The sequence below is a fragment of the Asterias amurensis genome, chromosome 22, assembly GCF_032118995.1.
Source record: "Asterias amurensis chromosome 22, ASM3211899v1".
NCBI classification, from domain to species: Eukaryota; Metazoa; Echinodermata; class Asteroidea; order Forcipulatida; family Asteriidae; genus Asterias; species Asterias amurensis.
The window spans coordinates 4,299,937-4,307,312 of NC_092669.1; the positions used below are offsets into that span (position 1 = coordinate 4,299,937).

Here is a 7,376-nt window from a genome sequence, read left to right on the forward strand (position 1 = left end):
TTTGTAGGACACAAAACACAATGTCCACACACGTTTATATTAAAGGAACACGTTGCCTTGGATCGGACGAGTTGGTCAAAACAAAAGCGTTTGTAACCGTTTTTTATAAAATGCATATGGTTGGAAAGATGTTTTAAAAGTAGAATACAATGATCCACACAAGTTTGCCTCGAAATTGCGTGGTTTTCCTTCTACTGTGCGAACTAACATGGTCGGCCATTTATGGGAGTCAAAATTTTGACCCCCATAAATGGCCGACGTGTTAGTCGACGGGGTAAAAGGAAAACCACGCAATTTCGAGGCATGTTTGTGTGAATCATTGTATTCTACTTTTACAACATCTTTCTACCCATATGCATTTTATAATAAACGGTTACAAATGCTTTTCAAAGACCAACTCGACCGATCCAAGGCAACGTGTTCCTTTAAACAACACGATTTGAAGATAATGATGGTATAGAAGGCTTCTCTTAAAGACAGTATACACTTTCGGAACAGAAACAAAATAAAGTTCACAAATTTACAAATAACTTACAGGGTTTACAGAAGGTAAAGGTAAAAGACTTCTCTTGAAATATTATTCCATGAAATGCTTTACTTTTTGAGAAAACATTGAAACAATTATCAATTCTCGACAACGAGAATTACGGATTTTTAGTAAACACATGTCATGACACGGCGAAACGTGCGGAAACAAGGGTGGGTTTTCCCGTTATTTTCTCCCGACTCCGATGACCGATTGAGCCTAAATTTTCACAGGTTTGTTATTTTATAAGTTGTGATACACGAAGTGTGGGCCTTTGGACAATACTGTTGAGGTACTGTAGTGTGTAAGAGAAATAATTAAAACAATGACACGGAAATAATTTTCGTCTCATATAAAACGACTCATTTACTGCGACTCTCCTGAAAATATCGCTGTGAATTTTCCTTTTTTTGTATTTTAACTAAAAAACTTGACTACTAATGAAGCTGAAACTCTACAGGTAAATTACACTATACATGCATCTTCATTCACAGTGAATATGGGTTCATGTCACGACCCTAAACTCCATAGGCAAAAGGTATCAAAAGCCATTAAATTCCAGAGTAAATGATTGTCAATAACAATTTAACTTTAAACAAACAAATTGCAAACCGACCGGATCTCTCGCGTGCACATGTTGCCATAGAAACTAAAATGGCGTCAGCGAAGAGGGCTGATGCCAAGACACCCGTAGACCCGGAACTTTGTACTAAACCAAAGTGCCCGTTCATACTTGCTATAATGTTATATATTTATATGGTTATATAAATAAGCTTGATCGGCTTAAAGTCACCTTGGGTCGATTTCACAAAGAGTTAGGACTAGTCCTAACTTAGACTAGTCCTAGGAGATATACAAATTGCATGGATAGTCCTAAGTTAGGGCGAGTAAATGGTCCTAACTCGAGATAAGACTAGTCCTAACTCTTTGTGAAATCCACCCCTGGAAGTGGTATTTTTTTCAAAATAAAGCTTTTGTCACTAATATATGTGTTTTGGTGAGTGGAATGTGAATAAACAGTTAACTAAGGTTTTAAAAAATCAGTTCTTATGTTATTTACAAATTTAAGAGTAGACCCCGACCCGAGAGGGCGCTGTTCGTGACGTCAATCGAGGCAGACTTTGCCTCTAATGCGTAGAGTAAACACAATTGCAAAGTACATGTACGGACAAAGTCGTGAGTTTGTACGTTTCAAACAATGCCGACCAGGTGTATTGCTGCTGAATGCAGAAAAAGACTTTTTGAAATAAAACAACTCACGACTTGGACGTACATGTACTTTGCATGTGTGTTTACTATACGCATTGCAGGCAAAGTCTGCCTCGATTGACGTCACAAAAGGGGTAGGCGGAGTCAGCCCCCCAAACAACTTTATATATTTTTTAAACATATAAATCGTGACAAACAATTACTAAACAAATTGTTTTTATTGTTCGTAAGCATATACTCTTATGTTTGAAAGAAACAAAATCTATTTCCAGGTGACTTTAATGGATGACATCATTACAGATTATTGTGGATCATGTTTTGGCCTTGACATAAATACTTACTCACTGTGAAATTGAGATGTATGTAGTATAATTTACATAACAGAGAAGTTTCAGCCTCATCAATCGATATTTTCTTTGGACAAAAAGTGGTTATGGTTAAAGGCAATGGACACGTTTGGTAATATTTTCAAAGACCAGTCTTTTCACTTAGTGTATCCCAACGTAAGCATAGAATAGAGAAAAAACACAGTCGGACGAATTTGTGTGCTTTCAGATAGGAATAAAAGACTTCTGGCTAAATAGAAGTTTTTTATTATTGAATTGAGAAATTACATCTTTCTCAAAACCTATGCTACTTCAGAGGGAGCCGTTTCTCACAAATATTTTATACTATCAACAGCTCTCCAATGCTCGTTACCACGTCAGTTTTTAAGTTAATATTTGTTTTGAGTAAGTACCAAAATGTGTACCTTCCCTTTAAAGGATTTGGGTACCTTTTCAAAATGTCCATAGATTAACATTAAACTTACAGGGTTTGAAGATAATGATAGTGGAAAGCTTCCCTTTTAAATATTACTTACTGAGGTGCTGTAGTTTTTGAGAAATGAGTAAAACAATGTCATGAAAATACGTTTGTAAATGCTTAAAATAATTTTCGTCTCATGAGACGAAAATTATTTTAATGACATTGTTTTTACTCATTTCCCAAAAACTACAACACCTCAGCACGTAATATTTTCAGGGAAGCTTTCTCCTATCATTATCTTCAAACTGTGTAAGTTTAGTGTAAATATGTGGACATTGTGTTTTTTGTCCTACAAAAGTTACATACCCCTTTAAACCAAAATGAATATTCCTGCACATTCCTACTACATGTAAACTATCACTCTGGTCCATATTATAGGAAAATCAGAAAGGGACCAACATTCTCACTATTTATTATAGATAACGCCATTATTAAATACGTCAGGCCCATTCATCAATGATTTGTAACAACTTGTTTTCCCCAATTGTATCTTTCTGATAACAACAACGTTTAGCGAGGTTAAAGCCATTGGACCCTTTCGGTAAACGGTTTTGTCCAAGGCCCACACTTCGTGTATCACAACTTCTATATCAAATAACAAACCTGTGAAAATTTGGGCTTAATCGGTCATCGGAGTCTGGAGAAAATAACGGGAAAACCCACCCTTGTATCCGCGCGTTTCGCCGTGTCATGACATGTGTTAAAAATAAATCCGTAATTCTCGTTAACGAGAATTGATATTGTTTTACTGTTTTCTCAAAAGGTAAAGCATTTCATGGAATAATATTTCAAGAGAAGTATTTCACCACTACCTTTTGTAAACCATGTAACTTATTTGTAAATCTGTGAATTTTTTTTTTTTTTCTGTACCGAAAGGGACCAATGGCTTTAACATTGCTAGCTACCAGCATAAGTGAAGGTGTCATCACGCCCAAAAAAAAAAAAAAAAAAAATTAACACAAGAATGACATTAATATTGCATGGTAAATATTATTTTGCAAACGTGCTGGGTATGTGTTTTATATGGCAAATCTTATGAGTGGATGGTGGTTGTTTAGGTCCAGCAGTTTTTATGACATAACGATCGTATTCAATCCTCTCTTGTTCTAGAAACATAATCATGACATGGTGAATTAACATTGATTTTGGAAGAGTACACTCATTCCAAATCAACACTGGCTCTTGTGATTTGTACTGGTAATATTATCATTGTTTTATAGAAGAGGTCATTCATTCAAACCCTTTAGTTTTCAAGACACAGGGATGGTTGGCCTATACATCATTGTTTTATAGAAGAGTACATTAACATCCAAAGCACATACAAATTAACACTGGCTCTTATGATTTGTAATTTGTCCTGGAGTGAAACCCCCATAAAAGACTGAAATAACCACCACTCTTTTTGAAGAGCCATATGAGGGACAGCTCGAAATGTAAAGAATGGAACTCTTTTACATTTAGAGAGATATACATCATTGGTTTTTGAAGAGTACATTCATCCAAATCAACACTGGCTCTTATGATTTGCAATAGTAATAACATTATTGATTTATTGAAGAGGCCACGCATTCAAATCCTCTAGTTTTCAAGACACATTAGCATACAGTGATGGTTGACCTATACATCATTGGTTTTAGAAGAGGTCATTCATTCAAATCCTCTAGTTTTCAAGACACATTAGCATACAGGGATGGTTGACCTATACATCATTGGTTTTAGAAGAGGTCATTCATTCAAATCCTCTAGTTTTCAAGACACATTAGCATACAGGGATGGTTGACCTATACATCATTGGTTTTTGAAGAGGTCATTCATTCAAATCCTCTAGTTTTCAAGACACATTAGCATACAGGGATGGTTGACCTATACATCAATGGTTTTAGAAGAGGTCATCCATTCAAATCCTCTAGTTTTCAAGACACATTAGCATACAGGGATGGTTGACCTATACATCAATGGTTTTAGAAGAGGCAATTCATTCAAATCCTCTAGTTTTCAAGACACATTAGCATACAGTGATGGTTGACCTATATACATCAATGGTTTTAGAAGAGGTCATTCATTCAAATCCACTAGTTTTCAAGACACATTAGCACACAGGGATGGTTGACCTATACATCATTGGTTTTAGAAGAGGTCATTCATTCAAATCCTTTAGTTTTCAAGACACATTAGCATACAGTGATGGTTGACCTATACATCATTGGTTTTAGAAGAGGCCATTCATTCAAATCCTCTAGTTTTCAAGACACATTAGCACACAGGGATGGTTGACCTATACATCAATGGTTTTTGAAGAGGTCATGTATTCAAATTCTCTAGTTTTCAAGACACATTAGCATACAGTGATGGTTGACCTATACATCAATGGTTTTTGAAGAGGTCATGTATTCAAATCCTTTAGTTTTCAAGACACATTAGCATACAGTGATGGTTGACCTATACATCAATGGTTTTTGAAGAGGTCATGTATTCAAATCCTTTAGTTTTCAAGACACATTAGCATACAGTGATGGTTGACCTATACATCATTGGTTTTAGAAGAGGCAATTCATTCAAATCCTCTAGTTTTCAAGACACATTAGCATACAGGGATGGTTGACCTATACATCAATGGTTTTTGAAGAGGTCATTCATTCAAATCCTCTAGTTTTCAAGACACATTAGCATACAGTGATGGTTGACCTATACATCATTGGTTTTAGAAGAGGTCATTCATTCAAATTCTCTAGTTTTCAAGACACATTAGCATACAGGGATGGTTGACCTATACATCAATGGTTTTAGAAGAGGTCATGTATTCAAATTCTCTAGTTTTCAAGACACATTAGCATACGGTGATGATTGACCTATACACCATTGGTTTTTGAAGAGGTCATGCATTCAAATCCTCTAGTTTTCAAGACACATTAGCATACAGTGATGGTTGACCTATACATCATTGGTTTTAGAAGAGGTCATGTATTCAAATTCTCTAGTTTTCAAGACACATTAGCATACCGGGATGGTTGACCTATACATCAATGGTTTTAGAAGAGGCCATTCGTTCAAATCCTCTAGTTTTCAAGACACATTAGCATACGGGAATGGTTGGCCTATATACATCATTGTTTGATTAAAGGGAAGGCCCACACCCATTCCAATCAACACTAGCCTTGATCAAGGCTGTTGATGTACTGTTCCCCGGCCCGGTTCGCGGCACACGCATGCAGTGCATACACAATGTACATTACCATACATTGTACAGCGAGAACAGTAGAGCGTAGTCGTGAGAACGGTCGTGTCTTTGTATTTTCAACCTCATACACGTGGCTTGGGAGGTACCAATGTACCGTAAGTGTACCGTATACAGATGGTACATGTACATGTACAGTACGTATGTGTACATACGCTGTACACGTATTATATGCACTGTGTTATGTATGGGGGTGCGCTGGCGGAATTCAGTGATGGGGACTTGGATTTTGCAGATCGCGGCTGGCTGTAGCGCCTTGATCAAGGCTAAATCAACACCGGCTCTTATGAATTGTTATAATTATAACATCTGCATTGGTTTAAGAAGAGGTCATTCATTCTAATCCTTCAGATTTGAGGAGATACATAAATGGATGATGGGCCTAAAGCATTGTGGGTTTACTTAAAGAATGGACTACATTCATTCCAATTATATATTGCGTAAGACACATTAAAAGGTATTTTGAAGAGTACATTCATTCATTTAAGAAACTTTACTCCACCAAAAAGGCGTGCCGTGTTAGTCCATGACGTATTAGGAAAACCATGCAATTTCAAGGCATATTTTTGAGGATCATTATATTCTACTTTAAAACATCTTTCTGACCGCATGTGCATATACAATCGGTGTTGATGTCCTCATGAAAGACAATAATGAAGTCCGGCCACTTCTGTCAGAGTCAGACAATTGGGGTACGAAGTGACTTGGGTACGAAGTGACTTGGGTACGAAATGACTTGGGTACGAAATGACTTGGGTACGACAATTTGGGTACGAAGTGACTTGGGTACGAAGTGACTTGGGTACGAAGTGACCGACATCGGTGCATTTAATAAGAAACAGTTTTCAAACGTTTTTTATTTACCAACTCGCCCGATCCAGGGCAACATGTTGCATCCAAAATTACATTAAGTTTACATTGTTGTGACTGGTGTCCCACTAAATCTGTACTTAGCAAAGAATTTTCGTGAGCATTTATTTTTTGCTTAACAGAACAGCTTTATGTGTTTTTAAACTTTGGGCTCTGCTCGGGCTTAGCCGCCATTTTCCTGTTACTCGATCCAATGTTTATTTGATGCCCATGGTCATTATTCACAGTGAAATGAAAATGGAAAATAAATCGCCTGAGTTGAATTGGTATCAACACTACTCTGCACTCCACCAACCAATCAAGCACCATTGGCTTTAACGCCCTCACTCATCAAGGATCTTGCTGAATAATCAACGTAAACATAAACGTACTGGGGAATCTTTCAAAAATGTTAAGCTTGAACGAGGAAAGCCTGTGATAAATTGTTGCTTACCGGTTGTTGTAGAGTTCCACTTGACGCACGCAGGAGGTAGTCCCTCGGGTCACCCTGTTCCGCTTTGGTCCATAGCGTACACCATACCAATGCGGCGGGGGGGGGGGCATAGGGTACCCCCCCCCCCCCTCGAACCTCCATGTCCCAGCGTTTTTAAACACATACTCTTGTACCCACGTACCCTCAAGTTTGCATTCCAGGATCAGACATCTTCAGTTCTTTTCTTTGTCACTGCCTTTAACAATAACAGCTTCCCCAATTAAAGATTTTATACGCCACTCTGCAGAGGGTACCCC

General features: G+C 37.4%; 1 protein-coding gene across 1 annotated transcript in view; it reads right to left on the reverse strand.

The window, feature by feature from the left end:
- LOC139953565 (solute carrier organic anion transporter family member 2A1-like) overlaps window positions 1–7,143 on the reverse strand; it is a 59,705-nt gene extending 52,562 nt beyond the window's left edge. Inside the window, exon 1 of the mRNA XM_071953011.1 lies at window positions 7,081–7,143. The gene's annotated coding sequence lies outside the window, so the exon portion shown is untranslated. The remainder of the gene's footprint in view (window positions 1–7,080) is intronic.
- Window positions 7,144–7,376: the final 233 nt, after the last annotated feature.